Below are 23,521 nucleotides of genomic sequence, written 5' to 3'. Positions count from 1 at the left end.
AAAGAAATTTGCTATTCTACTCCTATCATGTTTCCAAACGAGAATGTTATCATCGTAAACGTGTCCACTTGATTGTACTGCATCATCCAATTCGTGACCCAAATGAAAGGAAAATAACACGCAAGTATCAGTGCTCATACAAAAGCTATAATTATGATTTAAGGTAACTTTGCATTGAATAGAAGGTATAAACAGAATATTTACTTACTCCAGCCTCTTAATATCCTTGAAATCCAGGTTGACGTCGTCACCAATGAGTACATTTCTCCATTGAGGGGGGGAAACATTAAGGATACGTCCGATCGTCTCCACTTCTTTCCTTGCTCCTGGAAGTTGCACCAAACGTCTTCCCTGATAGATGATACCTATGAAACATGGGTCGCCAACAAGCAATGCACCAGTCTTCATGAGAAAGTCAGCTGGACAATCATGAATTACTTGCAACGTCGTCAGAGAGGGAAGTACACGAATTCTGAAAGAATCACTTAGATACGATGAATCCGAGTCCTGCAACGCTGCAAAAGATAAAAGGTAAAATGGCCTCTCAGGAAGGAATGTTAGCTAGTTGCCTTCGATCAGATCAGCAATAGGAGTAACTATGATGTCATGCAGCTTCTTTAAAGCGCTTTATTGGGAGTGCCTCACATCAACTCGGACCACATCATTGGCCACTTCCTCTTCTGTCGGCGAATCAAGCGGAGGATTTTCGATTGTAACATCATCTCTTGCACCGATCTCCTGAAGAGCAGTTTTGTTCAGTAGCTGGATGAAAAATTCTAATTCATCCTCATAATTGTAATTGTTGACGTGTACCTCTCTCATCTGGATATTATCTTCACTAAGGCAAACCCAGAAGTAAACGCATGGTTCACTAATAACTAAGAAAACTGTGCTCAATGAAACACAACTCAGAGAAACGCACGCTGTGCGTTGAAGAATCTCCAGGCTGATATTTTGTGGCCATGAGATCTCTCAGAGGTTGAGCACGTCCTTCCTCTCTTTTCTCTTTGTTCGACTGAATGACGTGGAATTCTCGAAGATTGGGAAATTTCAGTCTGTTGGAATACAAATAGTGGTGAATTTTTGGGTCTTCTCAATCGAAAATATATCCAAAACATTTACTCTCACAACTTATCTGATTGATATTGTATTGATATTGTAAGGAGAAATCCTGTCTTGGTCACTCATGTGAGATAAAGGGTTAAAGGTAAAGTCAGCACAAGAGCCACAGGTCTAACCTTGCCTTTGCTTATGTTAATTTCAGTAGCATCAGGTGACTAGGACAATTGCTTACTCCCCTCTAGACAAGGTTTCCCTCTCCCATATCCGATTATAACCCTAATCTAAACTATAACAAAATTCTCGAACGTGATTGGTTATCAACAGCCCAATTTGAGCACTAATAGGACAGTGTACGCGTCATGCTTGTAATTGGACAGTGTAATAGGACAGTTAAAGCAACAGTTAACACGTCATGCCTTTGTTAGTGGACAGAACGCGTCATGTGCGCGCGCTGTTGTCTCTCGTTTAATTGTTGTTTTTACAATTGGTAAAAGGACTTCGTGTCATCCAATTCTGTCTGATTAATACACGTAATACGACCGAGTGGAGTCCAGTTCGGTCTATAATCATACGAATGATAAACAAAATCGGACGAGCGCGAAGCGTGAGTCCGATTTGATAATCCCCAGAATGATTACAGACAGAATTTGACGACACGAAGTCCTGTTACCAATTAATCAAAACTATGACAAAATTTAAGAAAGAAACTAGACATCGGTTTTACGTTTTCATAAAAATATCAACAGTTAACTCAGCGAAATGCGAGACAACAGCGCGTGCTCATGATGCGTTCTGTCCACTAACAAAGGTATGACGTGTTAACTGTCCCTTTAACTGTCCTATTACACTGTCCAATTACAAACATGACGCGTACACTGTCCCATTAGTGCTCAAATCGGGCTGGTGATAACCAATCACGTTCGAGAATTTTGTTATAGTTTTGATTAAGAGTAGATTAACTCGTGATTAACAAATCGGACTCCCGCTTCGCGGTTGTCCGTTTTTTAAATCACTCGTGAGGGAAAAGCATCTTGAAAATCAAATACACTTGTACTCACATTTAGAGGCTGAGTTCTTTCAATTTTTTCCCCAGTCTCTCAGCCAGTTCATCAGCTTTCTCATGTTGCTCTTATCACCCTGCTGACCAATAATCTGCTTCATTGCACGAGGCCGATATTTGTCTACCCATAACACACTTGGTTCTCCTGCACAAAAACAAAATGACCTTTACTATCAAAATCTTATGTAGATGAACCCTTTAATCCCTGAGACTGACTAACATCTAATTTCTTCTTTCAATATCAGTCCTGAATCAAACATTTAGGTTATGAGAATACAGCAAATGATCATCAACTGAAGAACCTCTTGATTGTTCAACAAATTCTCCTTGCCAGCACATTAGGAAATGCATAGAGAACAGTATGGAGAATATGCATACTGATGTTAGGGTGTAAAGGATTAAACAAAAACTATACTGTCTTGTAACTCAGTTTAAGTGACACAAACAAGTCTACAGGTGGAAGAACAGATACATGAACCAACAGATGAACTCAAAGGTGGACTTTAGGGTAGTGGTAAAACTGAGGTGTGAATGGTGAATGGACAGAAGGAAAGAGCAGAGTGAGTGACAGAAAGACAGTAATTGGATAAATGTACACACACAAAAGAGCAGACAGACAGACAAACTGAGTGATACTGTAAATTTGCCACCAAAAAGAGTTTCTAATGCTGATGTTTCAAGCTTAAGCTCTTCCTCAGAGTGGATGGCTAATGCTTGAAACTTTAGCTTTGGAAAGTATTTAGGAAGGCCAATCTAAATTATCAACTCAGTTGATAAAAACACATTATCTTGTTAAACTCCCCACCAATGCAGCACCACAGTTTCTTAAAAACCTTACCCCCTTTAGATGGACAGATGACAGAATGGAAAAATGGACAAACCCATAGATAGATACAAGTAGATGGAAGACGTTAAATGAGGATTAACAAATTATGGTATCAGCAGCACACTAGCCTATGGCTCCTACGAAATTTCATTGTTATTTACATGTATTTATGTCATCAGTAACTTATACAAAGTCATGCACCTGGATGCACAAAGTATGATCACTGCACAATACGTGTAGGATACTCACTGGTGAGGAAATTTAAAGCATACAGCTGAAGGGGGAATTACATTTTCTGTGAGTTCATGCTCTTTTGCTAATTGTTGGAAAGGTTTGAAACACCCACCTTTCAGTGCAGGTGATGATGATGGTGTTTGTGTTGTTGGAGATGACACAGATCTTTCACTCAGTTGTAACAAATCACCTTCAAACTGATCTTTTCCCTAGCTGAGGGACTCCACTGGTTCAGCTTTCTCCCTCTTTGTCTTCTTCTCCACACTTGGTGGTTCATAGCTGATCTCATTGCCTGGTTTTGTTCTGACAAGCTCAAACAGACCGTTTTCATCTATTTCTGATGTTCCACATTGCTTAACCTAACAGATAAGCACCCAAGTCAAAAAAACAACAACAAAGAAACCATAGGTTTCTTGTCAAGTGATGTTTAGCTGCTCAAGCTAGCAAATATGACCTTAAACCAGTTAAAAGGTCTCTCAACAAAGAAACATTTGATGCCCTCCACTGAAAGAAATGTGACCCTCCATGGGAAAACGGACACTAACGCTTTTCCGTTAAACGGTCTCGAAAAACGGTTGTAAACGGATAGTAAACGGCTAACTCGAGCGTTTAAACGGATGCCATAACCGCTTAAACGGATGGCAAAAAATTTAAATGGTTGACCAAAGTCCAAAAACGGATAGCTTAGACCTTCAAACGGTTGACCAAAAATAAAAACGGATAGCACGAAACGTTAAACGGTTGACCAAAGTTCAAAAACGGATGGCTCACACTGTTAAACGGTTGACCAAAAATAAAAACGGTCAGCCCGAAACGTTAAACAGTTGACCAAAGTCCAAAAACGGATAGCTTAAACCGAGAAACGGTTGACCAAAATCGACAAACGATGAGCTAAAAATTAATGTTTAACGGCTGTGGTTGAGCCGGCGAGATCTTCTGCGAAAAAACTTTCAGAGTGACAACGGATAATTATCCTTTAAAGCGAAGATATTGAGCATGATAATTTGAAAAGTAATAACTAGCATGTACTTGCGCATTTTATTTCTGGGTTAATTACTACCACTTTCGTGTGACATTCATGAAATAAGCGCAATTTACTGAGAATAGTTTCGCTACCGAATATCCTGAACGGCTACCGCGAGAAACTCATAATCTTCTCCTTTGTTTATTCTTATAATTATTGAAAATGAACTTCATTTTTTCCTGTTCGTAAGTTTCGCGAAAAAATTTGCAGATGCAATGCCGCCACCTTGTCTGAAGCCGAGACGTTTCAAGGTCAAATAACGCAATGAAGTTCCATTGCAAATAAAAAGTCGAATCGGTGTCACGCACCAAGCGGGGCCGTTAAAATGATTGTCAATAAAACCAAGAAAGATGAATCAAGATGATATAAACAGAAAGAGATTAGCCGATTTAGCAGTCCATCGACTGGGGGTCTGCGAAATATACCAACCCAGCTCACTGCGGCTGAAACACACCCCGATATATGCTAGACAACATAACGTCAGTTCAACTTTATTTACATTACGAGGAACGAGCAAGCTTATGTACATGTTTGCTAAGGCGACACTTCGAGTTAATTTTACTTTTGATGGATTTCCACACTTTTTCTTTCTCCGTGGCAGCTTCAATTGGAAACGGCTAAACACTAGCACCCTCAACGCCTGAAGTTTTGTAACATCTAGTTGCTGTTTATCGTGGGTGCCGTCAGTATTGCTGTTACTCAGCTCTTCCGAGGTATAGAAGAAAGGCAAAAGTTTCAGAGCGCACCGGTGCCTCTCTTTTTCCTTTTCCAAGACGTCTCGCACCCCTTTCGATTTGCTGGGCGTCACCAACGATCGTATGACGTCTTCACCGACTATGTCGTCCTCGAGGGTTGATGGCTGGAGTGCCGGTGTTTGCGAAGTAGTTGGTGCTGGTGGAGTTGAAGGCACTGGTTCGAACACTTCCATCGGGTCATCGCTGAGGAATGCCAAAAAGCCTCGTGGTCGATGGTTTGCAAGTTACCGGTCTGAGGAACTGGACCACAATTTACTCCTGGATCACTGAACTAGAAAGTAGGGATATTCACTCGTTAGTTTCGGACCAACGACACCAAACAGGATCTATTTCCGGTTCCGGTTCAAAGATGCTCAGTATCCTAGTGCGGTTTTCCTAACAAGTCCATTTTACGAAAAGCTTACGCAAATTATATAAAAAAAAGCAACTACTTACCACTTTCTCTAACGAATCCAGACGTTGCTCAATCTTGTTTAGTCGAAGGGACATGTTATCCTCCATTGCAGACAGTGTGTCCTGTAATGTCTCCGTCATCTGTAGAAATGTAATTTGCGTTAGTTCCATAGGTACTTATAAGATACTAACACTTAAGCCTGCTTACTCGCCACCAGTTAAAAATAATTCTAAAATTTTGGTGTGATAAGGGAAATTGGAAGAACCTATCAAAATAACACTTACATGCAATTCGCAATCATAACCTCAGTTATATTGACATCTTTAAAATAGAAAATGAGACAATGGTATTCTTGCAATGTATCTTCATCCATTTTTGAAAATTCAGATTAACATTGATCAATGTGCTTACCTTGCAGACGCTTTCCTGTACTTTATTATGCACAGCTTCCACAACAGAGACATTGACAAGCTGAATGTTGTCGAGTTGTCCCTTCAGGGTTTTACATTCAGCCTCCTTGGCGGCTAACTGCTGGTTTACGGCCTCCAAATCTTTTTCTGTGGTCGCCGTGCATTTCGCTTTCTTGTTGGCTCGATTAGTAGCCCATTCAACCTCTCTCTTTTTCTGCTCAGCCAGAAACGCACTATATGGATCCCCACAAGTCACTGAACTTTCCTAAGAATAAAAGCATCTTCATGAACACAACGAAATACCAAATGTAAGACCCCCGAAAAAGAAAACATCGTAGGCATTTTATGACGACTCAGATTCATACAATTGACTAGGACTACAATCAACCTCGGAAGGAGTAATTTCAACTGTCATGAATGCCTCACAAACGTAACCGGTATAATGTTAAATTTCAATTCAGTACAAATTTCTGCATGCACTTGTTACGTTCTTAATCTTCTGTTGAGAATGTAACCGTCTCGCACTCAAGTTTTATTACGTACCACATTAAGCTTACGTAACAGTTCAAAGTACGTGTAAAGTAGTCTGCGAACTGAACGTTGATGAAACGTCTATAACTCCTTACACAGCTCAAATCAATTCAATGCGTGAAATATAATTCGATTTGATTCAGCCCAAGTTCTCTATTACTTAATGGACAATTACATGGTGTCGTTAACAAGAGGAATTTTTTTTTTCCGAAATCAACACGACCAACCTTATGAATACTTGAATTGACTTGAGTTTTCCGTGGCTGCAGGCTTTCTTCCTGTTTTTCGACTGGTAGTTTGGACTGATTGGAAATTGGATCGGGTTCAGTTGCAGAAATGAACTTGGATGACCACTCAATGTCTTTTTGATTGAGAATCTCTTCGTTATCTGTAACCAAGGACACAATGAGGGTAAGTTCGCGCAGTAATAAATGCAGATGTGTGAAGAGCCCATGAAAAAAATGACTGAACAGAATCTTTATTTGTCTAGCGAAGAATTATCAGAAGGAAAGGTTGTAAGACTTACCACCCACAGCTATAATCTCTGCTTGTATCTTCTTGCCCTCCCAGTTGACTGTCACCATGCTCCCTTCTTTGTATTCGAAGCTTTTACCCAAAATCAACCTTGAAGGGGCGATACCAGTAGTCCTTTCTTGTGGAAAATACAGTAACACTTTTGACGGCTGTTTACTAGTTTCTTTGCACAGTTGCCTGAGAGACATGTTTACCGAGTTTGCGACACGTGCGTAGACTAAGATAAAACCGTTTCGCTTGTTGAAGGCCGTAATATAGTGAACACCCTTTTATACACAGCAAATTGAATAGACGGATTTTCAATGATTTGATCATTTGCGTATGAATGCGTCAATTCACAATTCTCTTGCTTTAATTACGGTAGGGTACGCCCACAGCGATTTGACTTGCGATTTTTTTTCCGTCACTGATCTTTTGTCACACTAGCTGTAGAATTTTTGTTATTGTTTCTTTTGTGGAGATTTGATATGCCGCGGACTCGCATTTAACCTCTGCTTTATGTAGCGCGCTTAAAAAAAGCTAATCGCTTTATACTACGGACTATTCTGTAAACATTGATATAAATTTTATTCAGATACGTCCGGTGGAACCCGGGTTAAGCAGTTTTCCACTAATTACTTAATTACAGTAAAGTACACCCACTGCGACCCGAGTTGTGATTTTTTTCGCCTTCGACCTTTTGTCACACAAGCTGTAGTATTTCTGTAATTGTTTCTTTTGAGAAGACTTGATATACCGCGGACTCGCGTTTTGCCTCTGCTATCTGTCGCGCGGTTAAAATGAAGCTAATCGCTTCATTCTACGAACTATTCCGTAAACACTGATATAACTTTTATTCAGATACGTCCAGGGGAACAAATCGACGCAAAATTATCTCCCTCCTCGGTTTCCTTCACATGTTTCAAATAAAGCTCGCTAATTCTGTGGGTCACTCATAAATTGCTTTTTCACAATAGGTCCTCCTTCATAAAGCAAAGCACGCGTCACAACAACAAATGCTTTTGCACGCGCGTATTTCACGAAAGTGACAAACAAGCCATGGCAGACTTTGATATGATAGAATGAGAGGAAACTCCGAACGAAATAATCGAAAAAGTGAAAAAATTTCTGCGCAATGGCTGTGGTTGTTCGCGTGGTTCCAAAGGAGGGCCGTGTTCTACAGAAATTAAAGAGGTAGCGGTGATGTTTAATCTGAATAACTGTCTCGAGTTGACGAGCGGAGAGCTCGACTTGATAATTTTGGCAAACATTCAAGCCGCCAGCTTCTTCTAAAAGAGTTTTTTTTTTTTATAAGCATAAGCCTATATTTATATAGGCTTATGCTTATGAAAAAAAAAAACTCTTTTAGAAACCAACAACCTGGCAAAAAAAGAATTGATTTCTAGCCTGGTAACTTCTTTAGTTCTTGTTAGTTTGTTATACAGACTTGCAAACTGTCAATGAATTGTGTTAATTTATTCAAATTTGTGGCAAGTTTCCCAGGTTTTTTTGCAGTGAGCCACACCCTGGATTTGTTACAGAAATTTAGGGAAAAAGGTGCAACTTATATATTTGTTTTCACAGTGCTTCTTCTTTTTCTTGCTGTTTGAGCTGTGCATTACAATGTACCTTAGAAAGTTTACTCTCCCCAGTATTTCATCCCACAACGACATAACTTGTTTTCTTGTTCACTGATTGGGTAACTTTTCCACCACATCTGTGAATCAAACCAGCAGCCTCCTCTCTCTCAATACTTTCAAGTATTCCCATAATAAGAAATGTCAGTCCACCCAAACAGTTTTCTGCTTCCTAAAATTAAATCAAGTGCATGCATGATTCAAGATGTGCAGAAAAATAATTAATTCCTCCCTTAAAAGGCCTCTTAATTATTATTATTATTATTAATACTGTCCAAACTGAAAAGTTATGTGGCAAAAAGTAAAAAACTCAGTAGATATTTGTCTTGCATCTCTTATTAAAATGTGAAAGGATGGGAAACAAACCGTTAAGAGCTTTGAGAGATAACAATAATTAAACGACCAGAAGAAATTAACATGTAACTTCTCCCTAGAATATCCAACACATTATCCAGCAAACAGTTCATGACAACACAAAAACTTATAAGTTGTTATTATGATCTAACAACAAATTCTCGTTATTAATTTACAGGAAAATGTACAGCAAATTGTAATTTACAGCAAAAGGGGAGAATTAACAATCAGATCTTGGGCTTTGAAACCTACCTGAGGGATTTCCTTTGAACCAAGTGCCCTAGGACCATCTCTCGCCACAAAACTACGGTAGCTAGATTTTTTCTTTTCCAGTGAGGGTGGAATTTCAATCACTTTCTCTGATTTTGACACCTTTGGTGTTCCTTTGATTGGAGTTTCCTAATACCAACATCTTTATTATCCTTTTTTGGAGTAACAATTTTCTTTGGACTTGGTTTTGAGCCTTGAGCTGGAGTTTCTGGAACTATGGCAGCTTTGGCAGCCAGTTTGCAAGCAGGAGTTGTCTTTGGTACTTCCTGAAAAGTCCACGGATAAAATTTGAAGGGAACAAAAATTGCATGTATATCAAACATTCTAACAGCTGAGAGTTGTCCTAATGAGGCAAGAGTTGACCCAAATAGGAATGTTGATAGTGAAAGACACTGGATTCCCTTTGAACTGGAGTAGAACCAAAGAAATCAAAAGCAGAAGTTGCTTTTTTCTCTTAAGGTTTGACTGGACTGAAGCAAGAATAACAATCCATGTGTTAATTATTTCAGTAACACAACAAAAAATTCACTCTTGATGACTATGTAACATTATCATGTTGCTGTTGTTTGTTTTTTTGTTTTCAACCCTTAACAACTGAAACTCAGTATGCATATTCTCCATACTGTTCTCTGTACATTTCCTAAGGTGCTGACAAGGAGAATTTGTTTAACAAACAAGAGCTTAGTTGGTGATCATTTCCTTTATTCTCATGACCCTAATGTTTGATTCAGGGATGATATTGTAAGGAGAAATTAGATGCTGGTCACTGTTAGGGGTCACAGGGTTAAATGTATCAGCATAAGAGCAGTGTCCTATGACAGATCTAACATTCTCAATGCCTGATGGAAGAGAGGAAAAAACAAACAAACAAACAAAATTTAGCTGGATAATTTGAGAAGAAGTTATATGTAGATGATTCTCCAGAGCAATATCTTATGTTCTAGATGAACACCATGGTTTGGTACTAAAATATCAAACACAATGAAAGAGAATGATGGATGTTACCTCTCCTTAACCTGCTGGACCTCTTTAGAAGCTGTATTTTCTGTCTGTTTAGCAGACTATTTTAATTTCCTGGGCACAACTTCTTCCTCATCTGTAGAAACAACATCAAAATATATAACTCAAGTGCTATAATATTAAAATCCTATTCATGGCAGAGTGGTCTAATGGTAAATGTGCCCAAGCCTAGATGAAGTGGATGGCTTTGTTTTCTTTGGTAACCTAATATATGAACAAGGTTAAAGGTCACATGATGTAAAAAAAACCCAACCTCATCTTACCTCAAGCTCACCTCACAGTAAATATCTCCGTATGCAGCCCTCCCAGTCCCACTTCATCAATAAGAAGAGTCCCCTAAACCCTTTTGTAGAACTCAGTCGCATAAAAATATTTAGCCTTTTCATGCACTGTGAAAAATATCCAAAATTCTCTCACATTCACATGAAATTCAAGACCATCACGTTTTGAAGATAAATAAAACCAAAAAATTAAAACATTAAACCAAATTCATATTTTCACTCTTTCTAACCTGTTAATAACGCTGTTAATCCTATAAAAAATTAAAAAATAACAAAAATAAATAAAAGATAAAATCATGACTCCCGTAAAGATAAAATCTCCCAATCACCTTTCACCTAAAAGTATAGGGTACCCTCAATAAGTAGACATATAATTTCCTTACCTGAGTCCAAGCTGATTGCTCTTCTACTTTTCTTAGCTTTTGAAATCTCCTCCTCCTTTACTGATGTGGATTTTCTGAAAGTGCATGAAAGAGAACCAGGTACTGAATACAACCTGACATCAGTATGCATATTCACCATACTGTTCTCTATGCATTTTCTAAGCTGCTGACAAGGAGAATTTGTTTAATAATCAAGAGTTTCTATAGTTGGTGATCATTTCCTTGACTCTTGATTCAGGGCTGATATTAGGGTCAAAGAGGTCAATTACAACTGTATAAAATGGAACAAGATTGAAAAAACAAACCACATACCTGATTTTTAGAGGAAGAGGATCTTCATTGGAATCTAACAGAGATGTAAGATTAATTTGGAAATAGGGTCAGGACATCATTGTGATGCTGTACATATCATTATGTGAATCTTTTTACACCATGTTTTTGTAATAATGCAAATTGCACTCAGAATTGACAAGGACGCTGTAAAGCACAACTACCTCTCTTACATGCACATTGAAACCATTAAAACAAAAACAGAGGTATAACAGTTTGTGTAGAGTCTCAACATCTGCTCCCTTTGGAACTGTTCATGTTCATCCTAAAACATTACCTGAGTCAAAATTTTTTTTCCTTTCTTCTTCCTCTTCTGATTTTCTTTTGGTTTTTGTTTCTGGGCAATGTCATTATCTTCACTTCTTGATAAACCCTGCCCAGCAAATAAACAATAACATATTCACAAAAATGTGAGATTATTATGTTTCTTTGGACCTGATAATAACAACAAAGACCAAACAGAATTGGATAACATCAAGGGGGGGTGTTGTCCCTTGCAGCACAACTTTCTTACAAAACATTTCCTTTGACCTCAGAAAATCAAAAAAAGACACCAGGCTTGTGGAAAAAACAGTCTTGGGTAGGTGAAGTCTCCAGGTTTCTTTTTCAATCACTTTCAAGTTAATCAACAATTTCATTTTCCCTTTAGTCTAAATAAATGAAAATTAACCAGTACTTGTCAAAATCGTAAAATAAGCATCAGTATTACATACTGCAGCTGCTCTGCAAACTTAGTAAGCTGCAGTTTGAAAAAATTTTTAGGGAATGCTAATGTCCAAAATATTTTGAACTTGAGTGAAATTTAGGTGGCAGTGTATCACATCATACTGTTTAACCCTTAAACTCCAAGATGTGATTAACATGTAACTTCTCCCCAGACTATACATACAAAGTCCAACAAAGGGTGAGGAAAAAAGTTATCTTGATCTAGGAACAAATTCCTATAACAAATGTACAAGGAAATGTGTAGCAATTAGAAGGGAGAATTAGCAAACAGATCTTAGGAGTTAAAGGATGAATACAAAATTGCTTCATTTTACAACCCTGTTTAGGGTAAAAAAGAAAAAAGGCAAAACATTGTAACTTATCAGCCTCACTCAGCTACCCTGACATACTCTGACTGACTATTGAAAATTATACTTACAAAGTTAGTTAACACAAAGTACCACACCATTTCTCACATTCCAGTCCAGAAATATACCTTGGGTTAGATATATGTTGTGGAATGAAACTCTTGGTTAAAACATTTTGTAAAATTACCCACCATGTGCAAAATTAAAGATTCATGACAAAGAAAATTTTGCCACGTATGGCAATAAATACCAATTTTGGAGAAATAAGGTGTCCCCCCCCCCCGGGAGAAGATAGATGGGAATGTGAATTGCATCCGAGTATGTAGACACTCATGATTATCGATTCAGTCAGACAAGGGCTGTGATATGGGCAGATCTTTTCTCCGTCATCTCTGAAGTCAAATTCCCCGATACCACAAATAACTCTCTCTCTCAAGTACTACATTATCCATTACTTACCTTGGTTTTCGTTCGGCTCTTTCCTACATCTTGTTTCGATGATGACTTCGCTGTAGAATCTTTGCCGCGTTTATTTTCTACTTTCGAAGCGCCTTGCTTCGCTGTCTTTCCAGCAGGGCTGAAGAACGATCGAATATCCTGTGGAAAAATATGTATTTATAATTATTACACCGGTTTAAAGACTAACGCTGAAAACTAAATCGACTAACAAACCATTTTAGTATAGTGATGTATTCACATCTCTCTACGGCATTTCGCGCCATCTTTGAAACTCTCCTGTACTTCAGTCAGCGGTTACCAACTTAGCTAGCTTCCAGACTCCTGCTAGTTCTCTTCCGCTAATTTTCCGAGAAAGGATAACCACAATTTAATTCAAATTCACGGAACCAAATGAAAGGAGCTGTCAGACGAAGGAGGTTGAACCGCTTGCAGTTTCCCCACTAGATTGCTTTGACGTCAGGGGTACGTACTCTGTTGTGGATGTCGATATTTTCATGAATGACTGCGCTCTAGATTCGCGCACGCTCGTTCTCCGATTTGGTTCTTTCGTTACGCTGTCTTCTCCTTGAGGTATATCGTTTGTTTATTGAAAGATATTCAAACTCGCAACATGAAATTTGCAGAAAGTTATTTGAGATTGTATAAGCTGTCATTCAAAAACAATTTCATGTAATATAAAATGACTCTATAGAAAAAAATATGAACATCTCTGTAGTATTCTTTGCTGAATCTTCACTACGTTCGCAAAGATATCAAATCCTCTTCTGTGTTTAAAGGAAGGACTGTGCCATTTAGCCAAAATATACAAATCTATAATTCAACATAAAATTCCGTGAGGCTGCAGCTGTGCAATTTACAAGGTGTCAAGCATCGATGTTCGTAGTCGATGAATAATTCGATTGCGTGACATGACACCTTCCCTGAAAAAATATCGCGTGATTAAAGTTGTTTTGCAGCATGTTTCTGATTCAAAACTAGTAAGAATAAAAAAGTTTTCGTGGAGGTTTCAGCGATAATAATGGTTGTTGTGTCATCATTTGTGTGATTTGTGGACTGAACTGACTGTTTCATCCTTAAGGGGGGCATTACAATTTTCGATATTTTTTCAAGATCGGTTTTGGTACCAAAGAATTTCGGTTCAGTTCGGATTGCGTGTTCATTGCGGTTGACGGATTTTCTGTTCTTTGGCATTTGGTTTTCGGTTTTCGTCAAAAATACTTGTCTAATGGGTTTCGGATTTGATCTCTGATGTGGTTTTCGGATTTTCCTACTTGCATTCCGGTTTCTCTTCGATCCAAGCAGTCATTATGCGCCTCCACTGATCTCGAATAGCCGCGAAACCTCTGTGTGCTCTACCTGTCAACACTGTATCGGATCGATTAAGGTTTTGAGAACTGGAATGTCAACATTTATATGTTTTGACGGTTTTGCATGCGGTTTTCGGTTTTTAACGAATTGTTGTTGTTGTTGTTGTTGTTGTTTTTGCGGTTTTGCGGTTGTGGATGATTTTTTTTTGAGGTTTCTAATAGACCCTCTCACGGATTCTTGTTTTGCAAACTGAAAATCTCTCTTTCTAAAATTACAGATCTTCCTTTTCGTTCTGTTCCGTGTCTTAAATTAGAGTAGGCCTTGTTTAGTTATTTCTTTTGAAATTGTATGAGGAATTCTTTTAACTTTTTATTATTAATTTTCTTTTTTTTTTTTTTTTTTAATTTTTAAATTTTTTTTACTTTCTGGAAATAAAGTGCAGTTTTCTTTTTCACTTCACACTTGAATTTATGACTGAAAGTGAGGGGAATGTGGGTTGAAAGCTGGGGTGTCTGTGCCAGACAGCTTGATCCTGCCTTTGCCTGCATTATCATGTATTAACTTTTTAATTTTTTACTGAAGTGCTTTCATGACGATGTCGACAGCATTGTAAATACTCCTGCAAAGTTTTTGTTCGCTAAACTATCTGCCATTTTCCAATCAACCAATGAAAACTGAGTGTGCTTCAATTTCAGTCTCCCTTGTCTAACAGCTTGGTACAGTTAGCGAACTCCAACATCGTGCAGACCTCTGATCTTTCTCGGAAAAAAATTAGCGGAAGTGGAAAGTGAGGTGGGAGTGAAATATTGGATTGGTGGGACTGCCAGCGAAACTGGATTTCATTCAGTTTTGTTCGCTAGTTTTTATCCGGGCGAGGATCCCAGTGGCAAGCTGGTAGAACTCTCCTCACTGGCACCCCGAGAGAGATCCCAACAAGTGTCCCATGGGAATCTCGGCGGGAACTTGCAAAAATACCGGCCTTCACTCCAGAGGGTAATGACATCAGGGAACTCGTCTTTTTGTCTTTTAACTAACCATTTCATTATATCGCAAATTTACGAAGACGGTACAATCGAGCAACCGTTTTAAACCCGTAACTGATTGTTATCACCATTTAATACAGGTTAACAACAAAAGACAAGAAAACAACATTTTAAACCATAATTTATCATTTTAATGTTAAGTTTATTTTAAAAAATCGCTCAAAAATGTATCGAATAACTTCAACAAAATGATGATGCAGCGTAAAAACAGAACAATAGATTAGAATTCTAGCAGTTAGACCTCTTGGTAATTACCCAGCAAATGATTTGCGTAATTTTCTTGCATAATATTTGTCAGATACAGTGGTCCTAAGAAGAAAGATAATCTGCAATGCGTTGAGGACATTTGAAGTCTAAATACTAACATTTATTTTAGGAGACAAACATGGAATAAATTTTACTTCACAGACAATTCGTCGTTTTATTAGAGCGGTTCCGCCCTAAGTGACCGTTCCGTACAACCCGAACAGGCCGATGGGACTGAGTCAAGGATGACCACAAAATTCGCGAATTTAACAGTCAGCCGCTTAATACAGGTTCGACTATTCATTCCGAATTAGCCGACCAGCCGACGTGAAGAGCTCTATTCACCAATGTGGTATATACTAAAAACTGCTACGTGTGTAAATGTTTCTTTTCAAGCTAGAGTTGGAAAGCCGATTCCCGGGTTGATACTCGCACAGGCGATAAACACCAAACCAACAGCCCACGCAAAAAGCACTATTCACCTGTGTGTTAAATTCTCAAAACTGCTGTAAGATGGTTAGATGGAGTAGGGCTCTGGAGCACGAAGAGAAAGTCTAAGCAGACGAAAAAAGCCTATTAAGTCCAGCAATTCTTCAGGAAAATTCTTATCTTTACCTTCTAAAATCGTAGCTCTAAGATTCTTGAGAACCCCACCTGTGATGCTACCCTTGAAAACACGTAGCTATTCACACTCCCAGCCCGGGTGGATAAAGGGAACCTTGACCCACCCCTCCCCCCTCCCATAGCTCTTTTTCGTAAATGATTGTAATATATGCTATCGTCAGCAGCGAACTCCTACTAAAACATCTAAGTTGTCGCGGTTTTTTAGATCTGGGGTGAAGTCAAAATATCAGGGCTTACTGACTTTTCGGATCTGGTACAAGGTCTTTAAAGGGGGAAGGAAATTTATCCTTGCTCGCCTTCACATCGGTGAATATCTCGCGTTAACTTCATCAAGCATCTCAGTTGAAACTTAGGAGGAATGCGTAGCGACAACGCTCTTCCTATGACCGTCTCTACCAGGTTGATCCTTACCTCCAAGATTTTTCCATGGCTTGTTTTTTCCGGTTTTCCTCACTCCTCAAAAACCAGCACTCTATATTCGAGTTGCCACCTTCTAAAACCGTTTTTATTTCACATCTTGCATGTCACCCAGTCGAGAGTCTCCATGGGGTTAACCGGTAGCCGTATATCGGTCAAAAAACTAGCTGTTAGGCGTAAATATTGAAAAATTTGAACCCTTAGTTGTAGAAAAAAAATTGACCTTAAAAATATTTCCAATGTGTTATTTTGTGTTAGTCTGGGTTAACCGTAGCAGAAAAATGGCCACAACTTTAGCCGTTAGCCGTGAAAAGTTATCCTCGGTCGGCCCTTCTCAGTTTAAAGAAAGTTTCGGTTTTTTGTAACAGGCTGTTTTAGTTAAGTTTGCAATCGTGGATTAAGAAATCATCAATATTTTTTACACTCGAGGAACCACACCGAGGGTACCTCCCATGATGAAGACGCTTTCTATAAAGTGAAAGGTAATTTCTTTTTTCTTGCCTCTTCAACGATATATGAGTAAACATCATGTCGCTTTACATGCTTAAAAAATAGGTCCGCAATGCGTACTTGTGTGGGATTTCATTGACAAAGTGTCTGCAAGGGGTTTTTGAGCGGAAGCAAACCTGTCGCTCACCGTGAGTCAACTGTACTACAGGGGTGACATTAGGCCTGGAATCGACAGCCTGAATAGTAATTTTTGTGCGGGAATTATTTGAACAAATACAGATTCACAGGAGAGATCTGGGGTATTAACTTATACTTTTATCAAGCAATATGCCTTTCCCTCCCTCCCTGGAAGCTTTTTGGCGTGTTTTTGAACGTTTGGTAATCGTCTTCAACAAATAAATTACCTCTTGGTGGCTTAGGCTATTTATTTGTTTATACGGCAATACTGGAAATACTTGGAGCAGTAAATATTTTCGTAACACTCATTGAAAAAAAATTGAAAAAATTTCTGCTACTACTGTTTAACTCGTGGATACACGATAGCGTAGAAACGAGTTCTTGTGGGTGCTCTGCGATATGCAAATTAGCGTGGACTCTTCGTAATTAGTCGTAATTAGTCGGCTTCGAACTCGAGATCTATCCTTCCGAAGAAGTAAGTCCAAAGTCCTGGCGCTCTTATGATTGCACTGATCGTTGCGATATTTATTGTCTTTACACGCCTGTTTCGACATTTACTATATTGAAATGGACTTCAAATGTTTCAGATTAGTGCTATGATCAACTTAAAAACCAAATTTGAAGGGTCTTCGAATCGTCCATGCGATAAACATAACGAGGACCAGCGAGAATCACGAAGACTTTGTGAGTGACAGCAAGCTGTTGACACAGAAATTCCCACGGAAACATGTACCCATGACATAAAAAAATGGTGATTTGCAGCATTATTTCTTTCTACGCCAATTTGGGTCTTTCCGTTGTAATCGTTTCGTTTTGTTATTCTTCTATGCAAACGTGACTGTTTTGATGGTAAGAATGAAAGAGGATCGCTTTCAAGAAGTCGTTGCCGAGCACGTGACTATAATCTGGCCGGTGTTGTTTTGATCACTTGACGATCTTTTTCGCTGAAAATACAGGACGACTTCCTATTTCAAGGAATGCTTTTCCAATTAATTTCTATCGCATCGGTGTAAAAAAGTACAGGTATATGGGTGTTCTGAAAAACAAAAGGGAAATTCAAAACTACGAGAAATTGCGAGTAATCGGCCTCTTCTGCTACACGTGGGTTTTTTTGGTGTAACATACGTGTGTTTCCCATAAGTTACAAGCACGTTACGCACGTGGGAATGCTGCAATCACGAATTTTTAGATTACGTGAAAGTCACGCATGTGGTTGTTTGCTCACTTCACTAATATGTTTGTTTGCTTGTTGTTGTTTTTTTTGGTATCCTGGAGTATTTCAGGAGGGGTTGCAAACTTAACTGTGGAATAATTGTTTAATGCAGGGTTGTCAATAAAGGTTGCAGTTAGAAATTAGCCAAGATGCTAAAGGAGCTGCCTTGAAATTTCAAGACTGTGTGTTATGTAGTTTATTTTTGTCTTTTGTAAATGGTTGTTAAACTGGACAACTCTTAGAAAGATGACTTCAAACTTAATTTTAAAAGGCCTGTTCTGGTACCAAATGAATAAGCAGCATTTCCTTATTAATAGTTTTGCGAGTTTCTCATAACAAATTCCTCTGAAAATAGGGAAACAACTCTTTTCATAACTATTTACTGCTTTCTTTTGTTACTCTCTTAACTTAAAAACAATGTACATCATGATAAAGTAATTTGTTAGAGGACACCGTGAAATGAGGCCCAAACAGCTTTATGATCTGTGCTAAAACATCTGCTTGTATATCAATGTTAGATATATTTGTATATATATGATCAATTACTGTGTTGTTGTCAGTTGTATAAGTTGATATGAACTGTTTGTAATGGTTATCCCTCAGTAGTAAATTATACAAAGGTCTTCTGTCTGTTTCAACAAGCCAATTTATATTAAAGTCTCCAGTAATGTTATTGTTGTCTGGTGAAATGTTATTTAATACCTCAGTTATTGCTTCATAAAGTTGTCTTACAGGCACGTTTGGGGAGTGATATATCCCTATGATTATTCAATCCTAAAGACTTGCTAACTTAATTACTGTTATTTCAACACCATGTATATTGTGACAATAGGGGTATCCAGGTAAGTATGGGATTTTACTGTACACAGCTGTACCACCATAAGACCTTGATCCATTGCTGGAATTAGGGTTATCATTACGGAAGAGAACATAACCAGCAATGTCATACATGTCATTATTATCTTGAGAATTAAATCTTGTTTCTGTGAAAATATTGATATCAACACTTAGATAAATTAATTCTTTACGTATATCTTCTATGTGTTTGTGAAGAGACCTTACATTAAGATAACACAGTTTAAGAAGGGAAAATGTTATGTCATGGAGAGGGGAGATGCAAAGCTTAAGTTTTGCAGTTGTTCTTAATCTCTCCATCTGGATTAACAGCAATCTTGCTTTCACACAAATCAGAAATATATAGGCCTTCTATAGCAGTCACTCTACTGAGTCCCACATAATGTATGTGTGGAATAGTATTTCTGGTACTAAAATCCACGACAATTCTACTGTCAGTATCACCTTGTGACCTGTGAATTGTTTTTGCTGCTGCGGGACGCAGTGGAAATTATTTTCTAACAACTTGTGCTGTTCTGTTTCTACCTACCGCAAACTGTGTAGTCACAGGGTTTACTGGGGTCCATGTGTGTTCAATTCCTTGTACATACAAATGTCTTTTTTCATGCCTTGTTTTCTGACCTACATCTGAGTGGTCAAATTGTACCCATACAATACCAGATGGTTTGGTTTGTTGATGTAACTGAACTAGTTTAACAACATTTCCAGCACCATTTGTCATGCCATCTTCAGTTCATACATTCATGACAAGGTGTGTTCTTTCACCCTCAGCAAGACAAAGGGTTGAGGCTAACTGTTTTGTTTTTCTTGGATCATTGGGTATTTGTCTTAGTATTTTGTTTCTTAGCTCTGGAGAGATAGCTCCAATAACACTATCTAGAGCATTTATTGTGAATTTGTTTCCTGTGGCTGCATTATGGGCCCTTTGATTAAATTCATCTACTTTAGCATTCTGTATAAATAAGTGAGGTGCATCTATTGGGTTGTTGATGTCTTCTTGTATAGCTCTCTTTAAGTTTTGCAATGTCAGCTACTGTGTGTTTACCTTTATGCAACCTATTAAGTAATTCCACAAACAATTTGCTGTCTTTTTGACCCATGATTTCATTAAGTTCAAACATTTTAAAGTGTTTATGCCATAAACTGGGAGAAAGAACAGCATAAATCTACATTTTTGAGGTCTTTGAAAATATAAGCATCCATAACAGATTCTAATTGGAATAAGTCACCAATAGCAATTATGCTCACACCTCCAATATCCTCTCTACAGCCTTTTATATCTTTAAGCCTATTGTTTAGCTGTATTGCAAATTACCATTACCATTTCCTACCATTGAGATTTCATCAACAAAAATCAATTGACTTCTCAGTGTTTAGTCTACTTGAATCAAGCTGTTTGTAATGTCTCAGTGATTGATTGGCAGGAATGGCCAGAGTGCTATGAAGAGTGTTACCCTTAAGCTTTACCAGTTGGAGCTAATAGTATAACTTTGATCTGATGAAAATCATCACCAGCTCTAGTGTTATAATACTTAAGCACTGCCTGATACAAATCTTTTGTTAAATGTGATTTGCCAACACCAGCCCCTCCACGGAGGAAGCAGTAGAAAGGGGTTTCTGAGGTTTTAATCTGATGTAAAATGTGATAAAAAATTCTTTTTTCTCTTTACAGGTGTCTGGACCATTTGACGAAAATCGAAATCAGGTAATTCATTCAATATCAGTGGTTCATTATTCAGCGATGTTGATGGAATGTTGAGATCATCAGAGAGGTCATAGTTTTCACTTAAATCAGGATGTAAATCTTCATGAGATCCAATCCTTGAACGGAATTGGTCAATGGAGATCCCCATATTTACTTGTGTGCTTGAGCGAGCAACAACAACAATCCAACTAACTAGAAACTCAGTTTATTAAAATAGATAACACTCTTGACAGTTCAAGGCAAACAATAGTTTCTTTCAGTTTGCGACACTTTGAGACACTCGTGAGACATTTTGAGACACTCGTGAGACACTTTGAGACACCCTGAGACTCTTTGAAGCGCAACCCGCACAAATACATTCAAGCCGACAAATGTTGGCTTGCGAGAGTACAATGACTCCTTTCAATCTGGCACAACCCGCACCGAAGGTCCAAGCCGATAAATGTTGGCTTGTGAAAACGTAAAAGCTCCTGTGCAACCTTCACTGAACACAAGCCGCGTTTCAGCGTGTTGGCTTACGTGAAAAAATCTTCTGTTATAGACACCTGAAGAAATAACGAAACAAACGCCTCAGATTATGAAAGAAAGAACACAAACCAGGTGTACAAACGTAATCGCCTTTCGTGAGAGCTTAATCGTGAAGCTCCCACAACAAAATTGAAAAGTTAAAGCACGCAAAGAACCCGTAAAAATATGAAATGACTTATCCTTACCTTGGAAACGAAAATCCCCAAGAAACAAATATGAAATTCCGAATGAGTTCTCCAAAACCCAACGACTGAGAAGAGAAATGGCCGCCGTACAATACACAATGAAAAAACGCTGACTGGAATCCAGTCTTCACGGCTCACTGAAGGCAAATAGAAACCACGTGACAAGCACTTCTCTCTCGTGGACAAATAAATAAAGAAAGAAAGAAATAAAGAAATAAATTTCGCGGGCCTTGACTAAGTGTGGGAAATCCCACACAAAAACGCGTCGCGTGACATCCTGAGGAACGGCTGCCAATGAAACTGGCAGATATAAAATCTGAAAACATCGAAGTTTATATCTCATTTGATAACTCTATCCAAGGAAATGGGAAGAGGTTGAGCGAATAAGACATGGTTGCGCTCTCTACTCCAAACGAAAAGATGTGACAAAACATCATATCTGTCACATAACGTGCTAAAGTGCGTCGCGTGACATCCTAGGAAACGGTTGCCAATAATCGATATTAGCAGATATAGGGTCAGAAAATATCGAATTTTATCTCTCATTCAGTAAACTTATTCAAAGAAATGGGCAAAAGTTATTAAGTGAATACTACTTCAAACGACAAGAAATGGCTTATGCAGGTTGATGCAGAAATTTTCCTTCCTTTGTTATTGATTTCCTCTTCCATTCTAACAAAATATCAAGCGACTTGTTTCATTGTTTGACATTTAAATGTTAGTTTATTGTACTTAGATAATAGGTAAACAATCTAATCGGGGAAACTAAATAAAATCATTTGGTTCCAACTTTCCAACTCATTCTGAGCTTCCTTCAATGCTTTGTAAGCCATAACTAAAATTATAAAATAAAACTTATCGTTTTGCCTTTGGACGATTAGTTTCAACAATATACTTAAAATGTATCGTTCTGCTTGTAAAAAAAATACAATTTATCGCATTCAAAATTAAAGGAGAAATCTCAGAAAATTATCTAATACCAAGACTAAATCCTGGCCATTACGACTAAAATCTGTCATTTAACTCCAGATAAATCAAATTCTGATCGGCAGAAACTAACTTTACCAATCTGGGTACAAATCCTCGAAAAGTTAATCACTGTTTGACATTCAAATGTTAGTTTATTGCACTGATATAATAAGTAAACAATCTAATCCGAGAAACTAAATAAAATCGTTTGGCTCCAACTTTCCAGCTCGTTCTGAGCTTCCTTCAATGCTTTGTAGGCTAGTAACTAAAATTATAAAATAAAACTTCTCGTTTTGCCTTTGGAGATTAGAGTACGCAATATACTTAAAATGCATCGTTCTTCTTGTAAAAAATAACACAATTAATCGCATTCAAAATTAAGTGGCGATCTCTGTGAGAGCGGTCCAGGGCATTTTGCATCGGAACAAAGTTTTCCCTCAAACTTTGCCTAATAATCTATCCTTTGTAGCAAGTAAATAAAACCACATTGGTTTCTGGAAATACGTTAAAATAAAATTTTTAGAGCTCTCAATAGTCAAAGCTGCAAAAGGCCCTTTTTTGAACGCTTGCGACATCGAAAATTAAAGTTAAAAAGCCTGGTCCTCGTATCACACCGCATGCAGCAAAAGATCTTTTGTGTTCTTAAGCTTTGTGATATGTAAGATTTAAAAAAAGCATTTCAATTTTGATATTCGCTTATTCAGAGGTTCGTCATAATTTATTTAAAAACACTCGTTAGACAGCTTTCTGAAATTGGTGAAAAGTACGCTTTCTTTCTTGGTTGATATTGCCTAAGTCCACACCAGACCATTGAAAACTCCGCTTGATTTCTTCTAATAAGATGTTTGGCAGCAGAAAAATATAGAAACATCTCGCACTTATTAATTTTCTTCGCCGTGGTGACTTCAAACTTTTAGCTATTTTGCTACCGTGACAGCCGATTATGCAAATTAGTTCTCCGACCGTTTTATATAAGTAGCTCAATAAATCTTAGATTTTAACCATTTTAAGTTGAAAATATAATAGGACAGAGCTTTAAGACCACACTGATTGATACTCTTAACATTTTAAAAGGCCAAAATTTGACAAATTTTTACTATCTTGTGTCGAAAGACTTCAACAACAACGTATCGAATATCATAATTTGATTGGCGTTCAGTCAACCTTTTAATGGTAATCTCTTTT

At 38.0% G+C, this 23,521-nt stretch overlaps 1 protein-coding gene and 1 pseudogene across 1 annotated transcript in view; both read right to left on the bottom strand.

Moving 5' to 3' along the window:
- LOC136276919 (tetratricopeptide repeat protein 28-like) overlaps positions 1 to 8,075 on the bottom strand; it is a 133,152-nt gene extending 125,077 nt beyond the window's left edge. Inside the window, exons 1-4 of the mRNA XM_066166230.1 lie at positions 6,524 to 8,075; positions 5,767 to 6,030; positions 5,397 to 5,495; positions 3,295 to 5,232 (exon numbers count right to left, since the gene is read on the bottom strand). The gene's annotated coding sequence lies outside the window, so the exon portion shown is untranslated. The remainder of the gene's footprint in view (positions 1 to 3,294; positions 5,233 to 5,396; positions 5,496 to 5,766; positions 6,031 to 6,523) is intronic.
- Positions 8,076 to 10,071: 1,996 nt separating this feature from the next.
- On the bottom strand, positions 10,072 to 12,884 carry LOC131776856 (protein FAM133-like; annotated as a pseudogene).
- Positions 12,885 to 23,521: the final 10,637 nt, after the last annotated feature.

The sequence above is a fragment of the Pocillopora verrucosa genome, chromosome 5, assembly GCF_036669915.1.
Source record: "Pocillopora verrucosa isolate sample1 chromosome 5, ASM3666991v2, whole genome shotgun sequence".
Classification (NCBI taxonomy): domain Eukaryota; kingdom Metazoa; phylum Cnidaria; class Anthozoa; order Scleractinia; family Pocilloporidae; genus Pocillopora; species Pocillopora verrucosa.
This window is presented reverse-complemented; position numbering and strand designations above follow the sequence as displayed.